This window comes from Notamacropus eugenii, chromosome X (assembly GCF_028372415.1).
Source record: "Notamacropus eugenii isolate mMacEug1 chromosome X, mMacEug1.pri_v2, whole genome shotgun sequence".
NCBI lineage: Eukaryota > Metazoa > Chordata > Mammalia > Diprotodontia > Macropodidae > Notamacropus > Notamacropus eugenii.
The window spans coordinates 78,319,502-78,339,464 of record NC_092879.1 but is presented as its reverse complement, the minus strand read 5'-3'; the positions used below and the strand labels follow the sequence as shown (position 1 = coordinate 78,339,464).

Below are 19,963 nucleotides of genomic sequence, written 5' to 3'. Positions count from 1 at the left end.
GTTGTGATATGGACAGTGTACTAAGAAAAGATCCTGAGGTGAAGCCAGACAGGAAGGAGAAATAAGAGAGAGCAGGGTCATGAAAACTGTAGAGGAGATGGTGGTCAGCAGCATCCCATACTGCAAAGAAGTCAAAAACAGTGATGACTAAGAAAAGGTCCTTAGATGTGTCAATTAAATGATCTTTAGTAACTTTGCAGAGAGCAGTTTCTGGTGAATGATGGGGTCACAAGCCAGATTGCAAAGGAAATGAGCGAGAATAGAGGAAATGGAAGGAACCTGTGTTGATAGATTTTTTTTCTACAAGTTTGGCTCTGAAGGGGAGAAAATATATGGAGTGATAGCCAGCAAAGATTATTAAATACTTGCTATCCGCTGGGCACTGTGTTAAGCACTGAGGATACAAAGAAAGACAAAAAGACAGTCCCTGCCTACAAGTAGCTCACAGTCTTATGCAAACACCTATATACAAACTGAGGCAGCTAGGTGGCGCTGTAGTGGATAGAGTGCTGGGCCTAGAGTCAGGACTCTTCTTCCTGAGTTCAAATCCGTCCTCAGAAACTTACTAGTTGTGTGACTCTGGGCAAGTTACTTCACCTTGTTTGCCTCGGTTTCCTCATCTGTAAAATGAGTTGGAGAAGGAAATGGCAAATCACTCCAGTATCTTTGCCAGGAAAACTCCAAATGAGGTCACCGAGAAGGACATGACTGAAAAATGACTGAAATGCACAGACTAGCTATACAGGACAAGTTTGAAACAATCAGTAGAGGGAAAGCACTAGAATTAGCAGGGAGGGCTGGAACCCTGCTGTTTCCATCTGGGTATTTTTCTTTCTCTAGTTCCCTTTGGTCTTCCAGAACTGGCTGCTGTCAACCATCCCTAGTCCTAAGGGGGTAAAGCCTCAGGCAGTGAGCTGGGAGTCCTTCTGTCCACCAGCAAGTGCAGTAATTGATGACATTAATGATATTCAGTGACAAAGGAATTTCTGCCTTCACAGAGTTAATCTCTTCAGATGGGTTGAGATCATCCATGGGGCAGCTAAGACCCACACATCAAGACCTGAACTATAAGCTGTTCTTGCCGTTCCCCAGCAGCTACCCATATAATGTGCAATTTGTCACACCCTGTAACCATCCCAGTGTGGCCATCCAAGGCAGAATCTGCTTAAAAGTCCTTAAGGGCAAGAAGTCAGCCCTCTATAATGTCAGAACCATTCTATTTTCTACCAAGAGTCTTCTAGGAGAACACAACATCAACAACCCATTGAACATGCACACACACACTGCTGAGTTCTGGACCAATCTCACAGCCTTTAAAAAGTTAGTGTTGGAAACCCACATGGAGCATGACCCTGGCTGCCCCTCCTCCTTTCCTTTCATCTTTTATGCTTGTATGTATGTATGTATGTATGTGTGTATGTGTGTCTTTTCCCCTTTGTCATTTCCTGTCTAGTCCCTCTTCTGTCTTCTGTACAGAACTTTGTGTCATAAACCATTTTCCTTTTCTTCTGACATTTTTCGCTTCTTTTTTAAAAAGCAAAGACTCTTATCCAGCCCTCCTTCTCTCAATCTCCTTCTCGCTCTCATCTATATATGTATGTATGTATGTATGTATGTATGTATATATATATATATATATATACACACATATATATGTATAAAATACAATTTGTTTAAAAAAATACTAGAGTTAAGGGGAATTGGGAATGGCCTCCTGTAGAAGGTGGGCTTTTTCACTGGGGCTTGAAGAAAGCCAAGAGATGGAGATAAGGAGAAGAGAGCATTCCAGGCCTGTAAACAAGCCAGTGACTGCTTGGAGACGGGAAGTGGAGCATCTTCTTCAGGGAAGAGCATGGAGGCCAGTGTCACTGGACCACAGAGTGCATGGAGTGGGAGGAGGTGGCATATAAGGTATAAAAAGATTGCAGGGGTGGAGAGGGAATAATTTTATGTTTGACCTTGGAGGTGATAGGGAAGTACTGGAGTTTAGTGGGGATGGGGCTGGAACTAAGGCCACCATGGTCAGATTTGGTCAGACCTACATGTTAGGAACATCACTTTGATAGCTAAGGAGAGAATGGCTTGGCATAGAGAGACACATTTGGCAGGCAACCCAATGAGCAGGCTATGGCTGTAGCCCAGGTGTGAGGTAATGACAGCCTGCACCAGGGTGGTGGTAGTATCAGAGAAGAGAAGGAATCAAATGAGATGCTATGAAGGGAAAATCAATAGTCCTTGGCAACAGGTGAGAGACAGTGAAGACTTTAAGATGACAACTATGTCGCAAGAGTGGATGACTGGGAGGATGATGGCACCCTCAACAGTAACAGAGAAGTTTGGAACTGGGAGGGGGAGGAGACCTTTGGTGGAAAGATATTGAGTTTGATTTTGGCTAAGTTGAGTCTAATATGTCTACTGGACATCTATTTCAAGATGAACAGGCAGTTGCAGATGGGAATCTGGATGTTAGGAGAGAGGTTGGATCTGAGAGTCATCAGCACAGAGGTGGTCATTGAATCCATGGTAGGTGATGAGATCCCTAAGTGAAAGATCACAGGGGGAGAAGACAGGGTCTCAGGACAGAGCCCCAGGGACACTTACCTTCAGTGGGTGTGTCCTGGATGAAGATCCAGCAAAAGAGATTAAGGAGAGATGTGACATATAAGAGGAGAACCAGGATAAAATAATCTCATGAAAACCTAGAGAGAAGATATTATCCAGCAGAGGGTGACTGACAGCATCAAAGGCTGCGAGAGAGGTCAAGAAGGATGAGGATTAACATGTCACTGGATTTCGCAAGGAAGAGATCTTTAGTGACTTCGGAGAGAGAGCAATTTCAGTTGAATGATAAGCTTGGAAGCAAAGAGATGAAGAGGAAAGGAAGGGGAGGCGTCAGTTGTTAATGGCCCAGTTATGGAATTTAGCCATAAAATAGAGGAGAGATCTAGGACTCCAGCTAACAGGGATGGATAGATCAGGTGACTCTTAGGCAGTGAGTAAGTGGACAGTAGACAGGGAGAGACTGAGGTAAATGGGAGGGCAGGGATGATAGAGGGGACAATCTCCAGAGGAAGATAGGATGGAACGAGATAAATTGTGCACAGAGAGAGGTTTGTCTTGGCAAGAAGAGGGCTATCTCTTCATGTGAGACAGGGGTGAAGGTGGAGATAATGGCAGAGGCATTTGGGTGATATTAGATGACTAAGAGGGGGAAAGAGGGAGCTCTCAGCAAATAGCCTTCATTTTTTTCAGTGAAATCAGGCAAGATTCTCAGTCGACTGGGTGGGGGTGGAGGTGGAGCCATAGGAAGTTTGAGAAAGGATGACAGAGTTGGAAAAGCTGCTATGGTGAGTGGGATATTAAGTCAATTGGGGAGGTTGTAAAAGCAAGCACCCTGACCTACATAGGAGGGCCTGCTATCACAGTTTCTTAGTTCTGCTCTTCTAAAAGGAAAGACAATGTTTGAGGGGTCAATAATCACTTTAATTGAGCACATATATCATTCACTTAGTTCAGGGGGAAAAGTCAGCACCCTGAACTTCAGAGAAAATACAAAGAAATAATAATCAACAGACAGGGCTTCCAGCTACCTGACCATAAGCTACATACATCACAGATCAACAGACAGATCTGTCTGATCATACATACATAGTGACCTGAGAGAGAAGAATCAACATCTGGATTTTCACAGTTGGGGTGTTCCTTAGGGGCTGCCCAGAGTCTCGGTCTGGCCAAACAAACACTTCCAATGAGTAAGCCCCAAAGTAAAACCTTACCTCAGATTATTTATAGATTTTTTTAGGGCCAAAGAGCATCACAAAGCTTCCCTTAATGGGCAGGCCCATCAGTGCCTGGGAAAGATCTTTAACTCATTAGCATTACAGAGGTGTAAAAGAATTGCCTTATCATAGTGAGAACCCCTTTGAGGTCTTCTACATAAATTTGGAGTGACCTCTGGCCTAATGAGGATTTTTTTATGCTTAGAAGAAAGTTGGGCAGCAGAGAAAGTGCCAGAAAAGAGGAAGAGATTGAAGATCAGAGAAAGGCTTAGGGGTAGGCTGATCACAGAGACAATCTGTTCAGAAGATCAGAGGGGATTATAAGGTACATGTAAAAGGGTTGACCTTGGCAAGTAGAAGGATAAATTTATTATCACAGACATGAGCAAAGGAGGAAGGAATGAGAATTATGTCATGAAGATCTGACATATAGAGAAGAGGAAAAGAGGGAGTTCATGGAGAATACCCTCAATTTTCTCAGTTAAGTATAGATCAAGTTCTTTACCTGAGTGGTTGGGGGAAGGAGATGGTGTGGGAGGCTTAAGGAAAGAAGAGGAAGTTTTCCACAGCCTCATGGGGGAATGGAACATGAAATCAATTAGGATAAAAGGAATAACAGTATTGCCTTGCTGTGGCAAAGGCCCAGTTAAAATTAGTTAACAGAATTTTGTTGTAGTAGCCCAGTTGCATGATTTCTTCCAGCTCTATACCGCAGTATGAGTGAGAGAAGCAAAGGAAACGGTGTGTAAGCAAGAAATTCAGTATCCAGTAATAAAGTGACTCATATAATTAATGTGGAAACAATGGAGAGACATGGCCTAGAAGAGAATATGATCTAGTAGATTTGGAACTGTTCAAATTGTCAGACTCAGAGTTAACGTTAATGATTCTGTTGAGCTTGGAAGAAGGTGAGGTGTCTCAGGGATTTGTGCTCATTGGCCCCTGGACTGCTTCATATTTTCATTAGGACTTGGAGAAAGACAGAGACAGCATTCATGTCAAGTCTGTAGACAACCTAAGTCTAGAAGCAACAGCCAATATGCTGGATGAAAGTCATGTTCCAGACACGTGTTGGCCTTCTTGGGATTTCTGGAATCGCTGGTCTCTTTATCTGTGCACTAGACAGGCTTGTTTGGCATGCTTTTCCTTCTCATCTCTGCCTTACAGAATCCTTTATACTTTTTCAAGACACTACCTTTTCCATAAAACTTTCCTTCTCCCCCCCCCCACACCCTGTCAATGACCTCCCTCTCTAAACTACTTCGCATTTGTTTTATATGTATTCTGTATAGCCAATGAATGAGTGAATGAATGAATGAAAAAAATACTTATTAAGTACCTTCTATGTGTTAGGCACTGTGCACATCAGCAATTGGTACTCTCCCACTGATTTCAGGAAACTCCCTTATCCAATGCAGGTTAGTACCTTCTCCAGGTCTTAGAGCTGTGTAAAGATCATGATCTGCTTAAAATCACAGTCTCCTGTGACACATACTCTATCCAGGAAGTGGGTCTTGAACTAAGTTCTTCCTGCTTCCAGGACCAATTCCACTCCTTGCTAGGGATACAAAGAAAAACTAGGTTGCTTGTAATCTAATAGAGAGATATCATATATAGGGAAGTGATGTCCAGAAAAAGAAATTTCTCTTTGTGGAATTGGTTGTTGTCCTTCATCTCTGAAGAGGACCAAAATGACATCACCATAATAAAGTGAAATTTCAGTGTGTCCAACTGTGGCTGATCAGACCAATACGAGCTCAGAATGCTCTACCACAGCTTGGGCACAGATAGTCCATATGAATATTTGGGGTGGATATCCCAAATTTGCACTTCCAGCATTTACTTTGTGCTGTCTCAATTCTGCTTTGCTCAAAGAGCACAACCCCCTTTCTGATGTGGGCACACCATGGTGAGCGGTCCTGTGCCAGTGTCTCCCATGTTGCACAGTCAAATCCAAAGTTCTTGAGAGCAACCTTGAGAGTGTCCTTGTATCGTTTCTTCTGAGCACCATGTGATTGCCTGCCCCATGCAAGTTCTCCATAAAATGGTCTCTTTGGCAAGCACACATTTTGTTTTCGAACAACGTGGCCAGTGCATTGGAATTGTGCTCTCTAAAGCATAGTTTGAATACGTGGCAGTTGAGCTCGAGCAAGGACTTCAGTGTCTGGTACTTTATCCTGCCAGGTGATCCTCTGAATCTTCCTAAGACGGTTCAAATGGAAGCGATTCAGTTTCCTGGCATGGTGCTGGTAGACTGCCCATGTTTCACAAGCATGTAACAATGAGGGCAGCGCAACGGCTCTGTAGGCCTTCAATTTGGTAGTCAGTCTAATACCTCTTCTCTCCCAAACCTTTCTTTGGAGCCTCCCAAACACTGAGCTAGCTCTGGCAATGCGTGCATCAACCTCATTGTCAATGTGTACATCCCTGGAAAGTACACTACCAAGGTAAGTGAACTTATCCACAGCATTCAGAACTTCTCCATTTGTTCCATGTATGGATGGTGTGATGATGACTGATGGAGCACCTGTGTTTTCTTGGTGTTAATTATTAGGCCAAAATGAGCGCAGGCAGCAGAGAATTGCTCCATACTTTGATGCATCTCAGCGTCAGAGGCTGCACTGAGTGCACAATCATCTGCAGACAGAATAGCTTTGTGGAATTACAGAAATGGTGAATGGAGACATGCCTTTTCCTGAGGCAACGATGGCATTGACTTGTGTTGAAGTACTATTCCGAGGGCAAGAAGTAGAAGGGGGTGGAAGGTATGGGGTGTGTAGGAGGGATGGCAAGATGGCTGGTGTGAAGCATGGTTGGGTCTATAGCCAGCTAGCTAGAATGAGCTGGCGCAAATCAGGATTGTTCAGCGCCAAAGGTGAGTCTCATTTATCCATCAGTAGCTACTTCACAAGGTTATTGAGGGTAAACTGAGATAATATTTGGAAAGCACTTTACAAACCTTAAAAGTGCTGTAGAAATGCTAGTTGCTGTTGTTGTTGTGGCCATTAAAATGTGAAGCCTACTCAGTGCTGGGTACCAGGAACAGGTACATGTGAAATATTTCCACCCTTCTCTCCACCCTAACCTATTTACCTTTTAAATTCCAATATCAATACCACTTTCTTCAAGAAGCCTTCCCTGATCTCCCTTCTCTCTCCCTTGTGGGAAAAATTGTCAGTGTCCTAACAAACCAGAACCAGAAATTTGGGAACCAAGGAGGACTTACTGAGTTTGCCAGCAATGGAGCCCCACCCACAAGGGTGGAGACTCCCCTGAGAAACAAAAAGACAAAGCTTATGTAGGTTTCAATTTAGGCAGGAGGTGAATTGGGTATGGGGTATCTCTGGATTGGATAGTGATTGTTGCTGGGGGCTTACAGGGTAGGAATAGGGGATCTATTATCCCTTGATTAGAGAGTACATGTTGTTGGGGCTAGTAACAGGAGTGGCTCTGCTTCAGGTTAGTTACCTCTTACAATCCCACCTAATAGATAGTACTATTTGGGATATTACTGTTTCTGCAGACAGAAAGGATTTGGACTCTAACCCAAACAAGGTTTGGGGGCAAGATAGAGGAACTACAGACCAAATGGAGTTGCTGTAGTTTTCTAGGTTTCCCCACACCCTCCAAGCTGGAAATGATTTCTCCCTTCTCAGAACTGTATTTTGTAATCCTCATTTGCTTTCATATTCTAATTCTGATTAGAATAATCTGTGCACACATCTCATTTCATCTTCCTTACTAGATTGTAAGCTCCTTGAGGGTATGGACCATGTCTTTTTTACATTTTTGTATCACCCAGAGTCCAGAAGAGTGTTCCGTACATAATGAAACTGCAGCAAGCACTAGACTTAGTACGTCATCATAAAAATCCTCCTGAACAGTTAGGAGACAGATGTTTGGGACACAGAGTCACTGAGTGGTGAGTATTTTATTCTATAAACTTCTTACTGATATGCAACTTCATAGGTAAACAGCCAGAAAGACAAGAGGAAAGAGAGCTTTTCTTTTTATTAATGTTGATTTTGGTAGACCTATTCATGCCTAAGTGTGGATGAGGAATATCTGTGAATTTTCACTGACTTCTGTAAGCGTATAATCAGGGGATGTCAGAATTCAAATTCAACCAGAGGCTGAGTAGGTAGAGATTCTTCCCAACATTTTGCATTTGATGAATAAATGTTATTTTGGTTTTATTTAAATAAGAGTTTGAAGTAACAGTATTAGGGATAATTTAAAAATACCTATAATTATGGAAAACCTAGTTTTAACAATGCGAACCTTAATATAGCATATTTTTCTCTCTTGGATCCTGAGATCTTTGAATCATAGATTTAGAGCAAGAAGGGACATCAGAGGTCATCTGGTTTAACTTCTTCATTTCACATGAATGAATACAAAAGTATTTATTAAACACAAGGAATACGAAATACAACTGCAAAGACAATTCTTGCCCTCATTGAAACTTACATTCTAGTGGGGGAAACAACACACATTGGGGAGGGGTGTCCAGGGAGGAATAGTCTGATCATCAAGTTCCAGGAATGGTGAGTGGTGCCATAGGGAGTACATACATCCCATATAAGAGCAATGCCAAAGTGGATTTGATTGCAGGTAGTGGTTCCAGAACTGGGGGGAGGGCCAGGAAAGGAAGATTTTATGTTGGCATTGAGAAGGTGGTATGAGGGCAGAGAGCGAAGTGAAACATGGAAAGGGCTTCCTTCTAATAGTGTTATGTGAGCCACAGTTGTCATCAGCAGGGTAGGGCTCTAAGGAGGAAGGGTTCTTTTTCTTAAACAGATGAAGAAATTTTTTTAATTTCTTTTTTTATTATATTATTTTATTTGCTTTTAGTGTTCTATAGTCACTTCCATATATCTTAGATTTTTTCTTCTCCCTCCTCCTCCTCCTCCCCCCCCCCCTCCCTTCCTGAGACAGTATATAATCTTATGTAGGTTCTACACATACATTCCGATTAAATACATTTTCACCTTAATCATGTTGCATAGAAGAATTAAAGTGAATGGGAGAAACCATAAAACAAAACATAACACAAAAGAAAATGATCTGCTTCAATCCAATTCCACAGTTCTTTCTCTGGATGTGGAAGGCATTTTGCCTTGAGTCCACTGGGAATTTTTTAAGTCCTTGCATTGCAATGAAGTACTAAGTCTACCAGAAAAAATTCCTTGCACACTGAGGTTGCTGTGGTATACAAAGTTCTCCTGGTTCTGCTCCTTTCACTCAGCATCAGTTCATATAAGTCTTTTCAGGCTTCTCTGAAGTCTTTCTGTTCATCATTTCTCATAGCACAACAGTATTCCATTACATTCATATAACACGACTTGTTCAGCCATTCCCCAATGGATGGGCATCCCTTTGATATCCAGTTTTTGGCCACCACAAAGAGAACTGCTATAAATATTTTTATACATGTGGGACTCTTTCCCATTTCTATGATCTCTTTGGGATATAGTCCCAGAAGCAATATTGCTGGGTCAAAGGGCAAGCATATTTTTGTAGCCCTTTGGGCATAGTTCCAAATTACACTCCAGAATGTTTGGATCAGCTCACAGCTCCATCAACAATGAATTACTTTTCCTACTCTCCCATATCTTCTCCAACATTTATAATCTTCCTGTTTTGTTATGTTAGGCAATCTGACAGGTGTGATGTGGTACCTCAGAGTTGTTTTGATTTGCATCTCTCTAATCAATAGTGAGTTAGAATATTTTTTCATATGACTATACATAGCTTTAATTTATCCCTCTGAAAACTGCCTGTTCATATCCCTTGATCATTTATCAATTGGGGAATGACTTGTATTCTTGTTAATTTGACTCGGTTCTCTATATATTTTAGAAATGAGGCCTTTATCACAGACACTAGTTGCAAAAATTCCCAGTCTTCTGCTTCCCTCCTAATCTTGGTTGCATTGGGTTTGTTTGTGCAAAAACTTTTCAATTTAATGTAATCAAAATTTTCCATTTTGCACTTTATAATGTTCTCTATCTCTTGTTTGGTCAAAAATTTCTCCATTCTCCATAAATCTGACAAATTCACTATTCCTTGCTTCCCTAATTTGTTTAAAGTGTCAGTCTTTATACCTAGATCATGTATCCATTTGGACTTTATTCTTGTGTATGGTGTCAAGCATTGGTCTATGCCCAGTTTCTGCCACACTGTTTTCCAGTTTTCCCAGCAATTTTTGTCAAAGAGTGAGTTCTTATCCCAGAAGCTGGAATCCTTGGGTTTATCAAACAGTAGATTGCTACATTCATTGAGTACTGTATCTTGAATACTTAACCTATTAAACTGGTCTACCCCTCTGTGTCTTAGCCAGTACCAAGTGATTTTGATGATTGCTGCTTTATAATACAACGTGAGATCTGGAAGGGCTAGGCCACCTTCCCTAGCATTTCTTTGCATTAGTTCTCTTAATATTCTGGACCTTTTGTTCTTCCAGATGAATTTTGATATCATTTTTTTCTATCTGTAGGAGATAATTATCTGGTAGTTTGATTGTTATGACACTGAATAAGTAAATTAATTTAGGTAGAATTGTCATTTTTATTATATTAGCTCAGCCTCCCCAAGAGTTTTTCCACTTACTTCGATCTGACTTTATTTGTGCGAAAAGTGTTTTGTAATGGTATTCACATAGTGTCTGGGTTTGTTTTGGCAGGTAGACTCCCAGATATTTTATAGTGTCAACCCTAGCTTTAAATGGGATTTCTCTTTCTATCGCTTTCTGTTGGGCATTTTTAGTAATATATAGAAATACAGATGATTTATGTAGGTTTATTTTGTAACCTGTAACTTTGCAAAGTTGTTTATTGTTTCAAGTAGTTTTTTACTTGATTCTCTGGGTTTCTCAAAGTTTATCATCATATTATCTGCAAAGAGTGATAACTTAGTTTCTTCTTTGCCTATGTTAATTCCTTCAGTTTCTTTTTCTTCTTTTATTACTACAGCTAACGTCTCTAGTACCTTATTGAATTACAGTGGTGATAATTGACATCCTTGTTTTACCCCTAATCTTATTCAAAATGCATCTAGCTTATCTCCATTGTACAGAATGCTTGCTGAAGGTTTTAGGTATTATTTTATGGAAAGTTCCATTTATTTCTATGCTCTCCAGTATTTTCAATAGGAATGGGTGTTGTATTTTGTCAAAAGTTTTTTCTGCATCTATTGAGATAATCATGTGGTTTATGTTAGTTTTGTTGTTGATATGATCAATAATACTAATAGTTTTTCTAATATTGAACCAGCCCTGCATTTCTGATATAAACCCTACCTCATCATAATGTATTATTCTCATGATAAGTTGCTGTATTCTTTTTGCTAATGTTATTTAAAATTTTTGCATCTATATTCACTAGAGAAATTGGTGTATAATTTTCTTTCTCTGTTTTGGCTCTTCCTGGTTTAGGTATCAGAACCATATTTGTATCATAAAAAGAATTTGGTAGGACTCCTTCTTCCCCGATTTTCCTAAATAGTCTATATAGTAATAGAATTAACTGTTCTTTAAATGTTTCATAGAATTCACTTGTAAATCCATCTGGCCCTGGAGATTTTTTCCTAGGGAGTTCACTGATGGCTTGTTCAATTTCTTTTTCTGAGATGGAGTTATTTAAGTATTCAACTTCCTCTTCTGTTAATCTGGGTAATTTATATTTTTTAAAATAATCATCCATCTCATTTAGATTGTCAAATTTATGGGCATAGAGTTGGGCAAAGTAATTTCTAATTATTGTTTTAATTTCTTCCTCATTGGAGGTTATTTCACTCTTTTCATTTTTGATATTGGTAATTTGGTTTTCTTCTTTCTTTTTTTAAATCAAATTGACCAAAGGTTTATCAAGTTTATTGTTTTTTTTCATAAGACCAACTCTTAGTTTTATTTATTTGTTCAATAGTTTTCTTAATTTCAATTTTATTAATCTCTTCTTTGGTTTTCAATATTTCTGATTTGGTATTTACTTGGGGATTTTCAGTTTGTTCTTTTTCTAGCTTTTTCAGCTGCATGCCCAATTCACTGATCTCCTCTTTTTCTATTTCATTCATGTAGGCATTCAAAGATATAAAACTTCCCCTAAGAATTGCTTTTGCAGTCTCCCATAAGATTTGATTGGTTGTCTCATTATTGTCATTCTCTTGAATGAAGCTGTTGATTGTTTCTATGATTTGTTTAACCTATTCATTTTTAAGGATTAGATTATTTAGTTTCCAATTAATTTTTGGTTTATCTTTCCATGATCTTTGACTACATATAATTTTTTTTACATTATGATCTGAGAAGGATGCATTGACTATCTGCTTTTCTGCACTGGATTGTGAGGATTTTATGCCCTGGAACATGGTCAATTTTTATTATTAAATTTATTTATTTAACTTTTAACATTCATTTTCACAAAATTTGGGGTTACAAATTTTCTCCCCTTTTATCCCCTCCCCCCCCAAACACCAAGCATTCTAATTGCCCCTATGACCAATCTGCTCTCTCTTCTATCATCCCTCTCTGCCCTTGTCTCCATCTTCTCTTTTGTCCTGTAGGGGCAGATAGCTTTCTATACCCCTTTACCTGTTTTTCTTATTTCCTAGTGGCAAGAACATTACTCGACAGTTGATCCTAACACTTTGAGTTCCAACTTCTCTTCCTCCCTCCCTCTCCACCCCTTCCCTTTGGGAGGCAAGCAATTCAATATAGGCCATATCTGTGTCGTTTTGCCAATGACTTCCATAATAGTTGTGTTGTATAGGACTAACTATATTTCCCTCCATCCTATCCTGTCCCCCATTACTTCTATTCTCTTTTGATCCTATCCCTCCCCATGAGTGTCGACCTCGAATTGCACTCTCCTCCTCATGCCTTCCCTTCTATCATCCCCCCCACCCTCCTTGTCCCCTTATCCCCCACTTTCCTGTATTGTGAGATAGGTTTTCCTACCAAAATGAGTGTGCACTTTATTCTTTTCTTTAGTGGAATGTGATGAGAGTAGACTTCATGTTTTTCTCTCACCTCCCCTCTTTATCCCTCCACTAATGAGTCTTTTGATTGCCTCTTTTATGAGAGATAATTTGCCCCATTCAATTTCTCCCTTTCTCTTCCCAATATATTTCTCTCTCACTGCTTGATTTCATTTTTTTTTAAAGATATGATCCCATCCTATTCAATTCACTCTGTGCACTCTGTCTCTATGTATGTGAGCGTGTGTGCATGTGTAATCCCACTCAGTACCCAGATACTGAAATGTTTCAAGAGTTACAAATATTGTCTTTCCATGTAGGAATGTAAACAGTTCAGCTTTAGTAAGTCCCTTATGACTTCACTTTGCTGTTCACCTTTTCATGGTTCTCTTCATTCTTGTGTTTGAAAGTCAAATTTTCTTTTCAGCTCTGGTCTTTTCATCAAGAATACTTGAAAATCCTCTATTTCATTGAAAGACCATTTTTTCCCCTGAAGTATTATAGTCAGTTTTGCTGGGTAGGTGATTCTTGGTTTTAGTCCTAGTTCCTTTGACTTCTGGAATATACTATTCCATGCCCTTCGATCCCTTAATGTAGAGGCTGCTAGATCTTGTGTTATCCTGATTGTATTTCCACAATACTTGAATTGTTTCTTTCTAGCTGCCTGCAGTATTTTCTCCTTGACCTGGGAACTCTGGAATTTGGCCACAATGTTCCTAGGAGTTTCTCTTTTTGGATCTCTTTCAGGCGGTGTTCTGTGGATTCCTTGAATATTTATTTTGCCCTCTGGTTCTAGAATCTCAGGGCAGTTTTCCTTGATAATTTCATGAAAGATGATGTCTAGGCTCTTCTTTTGATCATGGCTTTCAGATAGTCCCATAATTTTTAAATTGTCTCTCCTGGATCTATTTTCCAGGTCTGTTGTTTTTCCAATGAGATATTTCACATTATCTTCCATTTTTCCATTCTTCTCTCTTTGTTCTGTGATTTCTTGGTTTTGCATAAAGTCATTAGCCTCCATCTGTGCCATTCTAATTTTGAAAGAACTATTTTCTTCAGTGAGCTTTTGAATCTCCTTTTCCATTTGGCTAATTCTGCTTTTGAAAGCATTCTTCTCCTCATTGGCTTTTTGAACCTCTTTTGCCAATTGAGTTAGGCTAGTTTTCAAGGTGTTAATTTCTTCAACATTTTTTTGGGTCTCCCTTAGCAGGGAGCTGATCTGCTGTTCATGCTTTGACTTCATGTCTCTCATTTCTCTTCCCAGCTTTTCCTCCACCTCTCTAACTTGATTTTCAAAATTCTTTTTGAGCTCTTCCATGGCCTGAGCCCATTGGGTGAGCTGGGACACAGGAGCCTTGATTTCTGTGTCTTTGCCTGATGGTAAGCATTGTTCTTCCTCATCAGAAAGGAAGGGAGGAAATGCCTGTTCGCCAAGAAAGTAACCTTCTATAGTCTTATTTCTTTTCCCTTTTCTGGGCATTTTCCCAGCCAGTGACTTGACCTCTGAATATTTTCCTCACACCCACCTCACCTCCTGATCCTCCCAGCCCGTGTTTGTGGTCTGAGATTCAAATGCTGCTTCCAGCCTCAGGGCTTTTGGCGGGGGCAGGGCTGCTATTCAGTATGAGATTATGTTCTGGTGCTGAGGTCGGGGCAGGGCCACCTCTCAGGCTCAGTTCCCTTGGGGGGTTTATGCACAGACCTTCCACAATGGATTCAGGCTCCCGCCCGCTTGGGGAGCCCCTGTCTGCAGCCGCCTCTCAGCTTCTACCTCCCGGGGGGGGGCCTGAATTATGGGGGCAGCCCACTCCCCTCTCGACCCGCCAAAGAGACTCTCTCACCCACCCCTGTCACCTGTGGGTGGAGGGACTTGTGCGGCCGCTGGAGATCCCGTCCCTGAAGCCTGCTCGGATCTGTTTCTCTTGGTGCCGCAGCCGTGGCTGCAGCAGGTCTGGGCTGGGCTTTGCGTCTGCAGCGCGACGGACCTTTTGCGAGAGGTTTGCAGATCCCTCTGTGGGTGGAGGGACCCGCGTGGCCGCTGGAGATCCTGTCTGTGAAGCCTGCTCGGATCTTTTCCTCTCGGTGCCGCGGCCGCTGCAGGGCTGCACTCAGCTCCCAGTCCCGGCGCCCAGTCCGCAGCGCGAAGGACCCCCCCCGCGAGAGGTTTGCAGGTCCCTCTGGAACAGAAATCTCCCTCGCTCCAATGTTCTGTGGCCTCTGGGTGCGGAATTCGCCGTGAGTTACTTCCCTGTAGCCATTCTATGGGTTGTGGGTTCAGAGCTATGTGTATGTGCGTCTTTCTACTCTGCCATCTTGGCTCCGCCCCCCATGGTCAATTTTTATATGTGTCCCATGTACCACTGAGAAAAAAGTATATTTCTTTCTATCCCCATTCAATTTTCTCCAGAGATCTATCATATATACCTTGTGCAGAGTTTTATTCACCTCCTTAACTTCTTTCTTGTTTATTTTGAGATTAGATTTATCAAATTCAGAGAGGGGGAGTTTGAGGTCCCCCACTGGTATATTTTTGCTGTCTGTTTCTTCCTGTAACTGCCTTAACTTTTCCTGTAAGAATTTGGATGCTATACCACTTGGAGCATATATGTTTAGTAATGAAATTGCTTCGTTGTCTTTGGTGCCTTTTAACAGGATATAGTTTCCTTCCTTATCTCTTCTGATTAGATCTATTTCTGCTTTTGCTTTGTCTGAGATTAGGATTGCTACCTCTGCTTTTTTTTTTTTACTTCAGCTGAAGCACGATATATTCTGCTCCAATCTTTTATCTTTACCCTGTGTGTATGCCCCCATTTCAAATGTGTTCTTGTAAGCAACATAATGTTGGATTCTAGTTTTTAATCCATTCTGCTATCTGTCTCCGTTTTATGGGAGAGTTCATCCCATTCACATTCACAGTTATGATTACTATCTGTGTCTTTCTCTTCATCTCCTTTCCCCCCATTTATGCTTTTAGTTCTCCCTTCTCCCTTCCCCTCCACAATAGAGTTTTAATTTTTGACCACTGCCTCCCTCAGTCTTCCCTCCCTTCTTTCAGTCCCCCTCCCTTTTACTCCTCTTTTCCCTTACTAATTCTTCCCTCCCTTTTAGCCTCCCTTCCTTTTTCTTTTTCCTTCCCCTCCTACTGCTTATAGAGTTAGCTAGATTTCTATACTTTACTGAGGTTGTTGTTCCCTCCTTGAACCAAATCAGAGGAGAGTAACTCTCAAAACATGCTCATCTTCCTCCCCTCTTTCCCTCTACTGTAATATAGTTTTGTGCCTCTTCCCGTGATGTAATTTACCTTTTTCTGCCTCCTCTTCTTCACATCTCCCATTACAATCCCTTCACACTCTTAAATCACATTTTTATCATGACATCATTTACTTTATACCTACTCCCTCTATCTATGTATATCCCTTTTATATATCATAATACATATACAATTCCCAAGATTAACAAGTATCATCTTCCCTTATAGGGATGTAAACAGTTTGCTCATATTGAGTAACAAGTTTGTTTTTCTCCCTTTTCCTTTTTATGCCTCTCTTGTGACTTGTGTTTGAAAATTGAATCTGTTATTGAGTTCTGTCCTTTTCATCAGGAAGGTCTGGAAATCTTTTATTTCATTGAATATCCATCTCCTTACCTGAAATATTATGCTTAATTTTTCTGGATAATTGATCCTTGGTTGTAGTTCCAGCTCCTTTGCCACACAATATATCACATTCCAATCCCTTTGATCTTTTAAAGTAGAAGCTGCAATGTGCTGTGTGATCCTGACTATAGCTCCTCAATATTTGAGTTGTTTCTTTCTGGCTGCTTGCAGTATTTTCTCCTTCACTTGATAGTTCTAGAATTTGGCAACGATATTCCTTGATGTTTTTAGTTTGGGATCCCTTTCAGGAGGTGAACAGTGGATTCTTTCAATGACTATTTTGCCCTCTGGATCTAGGACTTCTGGGAAGTTTTCCTTGATGATTTCTTGGAAGATATTATCTAGGCTCGTTTTTTATCATGGTTTTCTGGTAGACCAATAATCCTTAGATTTTCTCTCCTGGATCTATTTTCCAGGTCAGTTGTTTTTCCAATGAGATATTTTACATTTTCTTCTGTCTTTTCATTCTTTAGATTCTGTTTGATTCTTGATGTCTCATAGAGTCATTAGTTTTTACTTCTCCAATTCTAATTTTTATCAAATTGTTTTCTTCAGTTAACTTTTGTATCTCCTTTTCCATCTGTCCAACTGTTCCTTTTAAGGAGTTATTTTCTCCAGTTAAGTTTTGTATTTCTTTTTCCATTTGTCTAATTTTTCTTTTAAATTCCTCTGTGATTTCTTTTGTCATACTTTTAAAATTATTGGCCAGTTTTTCTTCTATTTCTCTAATTTGGCTTTTAAAATCTTTCCTGAGCTCTTCCAAGAATATTCTTTGAGCTTGAGACCAGTTCATATTCCCTTCTGAAGTTTCAGATGGGAGTACAGTCTCAATGCTGCCCTCTTTGGTATTCATATTTTGGTCCTTGTACCCATAGAAAGATTCTATGGTCTTTTCTTTTTTAGTTTGCTTCTTACTCATGATGATCACCCTTTTCCTAACTTTTAAAGTAGATCTCTGCTTCTGGGGCACATGGAACCCTGTCCCACAGTTGTTGTGCCTTGAACTTGAAGACTGGTGTGTTGTAGTCTCTGGTTCTTTCAGCTAGAAGCTAAAATGCTGCAGCATACCTGGTGCTGAGCTAGCTGGTGTGAGAAAACAGAGGCCAGGTGAAGTCTTCCTGGGTTTCCCAGGAGTTTCCTTGGAGCTAGTTGTGTAAAGTGTGGGGGTGGGGTCGTCTTGCCACAGCAGGTCTCCTCTGCTGAGCTAGAGCATAGGCAAGCTCAGTGGTTTGTGATCTTATCTGAGCTAGTGTCTTCCCAATTCCCCTGGGGTCCTGGTGTTGGTGGTTGTGGGCTTCATCCCCCTGAGGTTCAGGATCTTCTTCCAGTTTGCTGAGATGGGACTATCTGGGACAGCTCTGGTCCTGTCCTGATCCCCTCCAGCCACAGCAAGAGGGACCCTCCTTAGTGATTTTCCTAGCTTCACGGACTAAGAGACTATTTACCCCTTAGGCTTATCCCAGTCTTCCAGGATTTTTCCTGGGGAAATATTCTCTGGGCTCTTCAAGGTCAACAAGGGGAGGGAGATAGCAATTATTGATCACTCCACCATCTTGGCTTCCAGAAGTTTGTGTAGGTGACTTACAGACATTTAATCTGTGGGCTGATAGTCTCAGCAGCAGCAGCAGCTGCAATTACCTGGGGTTCTGCACTTCTCTCTCCCTCAATTCTACTGGACTCCTGTCCTGAGATGATATGGTTGAGAATCCACAGCATGTCTGCAGCTTCAGATCACCTGGGGCTTCCTGCTTGGCCCTGCCACAGTGGGGACTGCGCTGGTACAGTCTGTGCACTGTGCACTGTGTGCTCCTCCAGTCCCATGGAACAGATCCTTCTCATCTCCTAGAATGGAAATATGCCACAGTTTGTCTCCTATTGGATTCTGCCCCTCCAAAATCCATTCAGATTCTCGTTTTAGAGGTATCTGAAGGAGTTTGTCTTAGAGCTTAGGTGAGTAGTTGTTCTTACTCCACCATCTTGACTCCATCTCAACAGATGAAGAATTTGAGGAAACTGAGAGACAGAAGAGACTTGTCCAAGGTCACAGTAGCAAATAGTAGAGGAGATTATTGAACCTGGGTACAAATCAGAGTTTTTAACAAAAATGAATCTAGCATTTCTTTTAGGGGTATTACCCTAGCTTGCAATTAACATGGATGGGTTGGCTCCCCAGAGAGTGGCTGCTGCCTTGGGTTCTAGGCTTCCTTCTGAGTGTGTACTCCTTTGACTGTAACTCAGGAGCCCCTCACAAGGGTGCTTACCTTTAGTAGTCATCCAGTGGACACAATTAGCTCAAATCAAAGGGTATAGCAAACACAGTAGCTACAAAATATCACTCCCTAAACCTGAGGTGCACTTGGAAGAGTGGGCACATACTTAAGACTACACTGATGGTAAGGCACATGTGTAGGGAACACGTGTGATCCAGGCAGCGCACAAGTCTCACACTGCAGAGCTCCAGTGTTCTTCCTATGGAGTTCTTAGGAAACATCTCTGCTGGGGCAGACCATTCAGTTGCATCTGCTCCTCTCTGCAGCTCTACTCTAAACTGCTGTTGCTAGCTCTCTTGTGAGTACATAGTTGTTCTGCTGCTACATATTGCTTCCTCCCTTGAATGACTGGCTCTCTGTATCTGCAACTGTCTGAAGAGAATACATGTCTCCTCCCTCAGTTGTGCCTCATACTTTCTGGCACTCTCTTGGAATAAGTTTTCCTTCTGGTGAATGGCATGGTTGATGGGGGAGGGAGGAATCCTTCCCTTTCCTGCCAAGTGCTAAAGAGCTAGCTTCTTCCTTAACTGTTGATGCTTACATCAACTCTCCTGAACTAAAGACTGTCCAATTGTCTTCAGAACTTAGCTATTTAAAGTCCCCAGAGTCTGTAGCCTATTATGGATATAGGTAGATAGAGCATTTTGTATCTACTATGTGCCCAGGTACTGTGCACATTAAGGATACAAATACAATCAAAAAAGACAATCCTTGCCCTCAGGGAGCTTACATTCTATGGGGGAAGATAACACATAAAGGGATGCTGACAATTTGTTGGGGGGAGGAAGGGTGGAGGTTTTCTCTACAAGCAGGTGAAGAGAAGTTGTTGGAACCAGAGCATGATGAGAATGAGATTTTTTTCCCTCTCTTGGTCAAGTTCTCTCTCATTCCAGCAAAGAAAGGTGTTCCTACTTTATAAAAGGATCTCTAGGTGTTAATGTTTCATTAACACAGTACTACCTCCTCACTGGTGATTATATCCTCTGACTATCCTGAACTTGGGGATGGGAACCAAATCTCCTTTTCCCCTTTAGTGACACTGGAAAGTAGGACTAACAAATGAAAAAATCCAAGGATGCTGTTTTGAAAGCTTGAAAGACCAGGACAGTGGAAGTCGAAACCAAAGAAAAGACATGGAAGAGAAACTCTTGGCCAATAGCTTCAGCTATTGCTTCCTGCAGGGACTGAACTCTTAGGGCCAAAAGATTGAGATTGAGATTCGCTCCATGAATAACATTCTTTATTGTAAAGAACCATGGCACTCTAAACGTTAAGTTGGTTAG

At 41.2% G+C, this 19,963-nt stretch overlaps 1 pseudogene; it reads left to right on the top strand.

Annotated features, from left to right (window-relative positions):
* Positions 1–952: 952 nt before the first annotated feature.
* Positions 953–19,963, top strand: part of LOC140516365 (uncharacterized) — a 78,721-nt pseudogene continuing 59,710 nt past the window's right edge.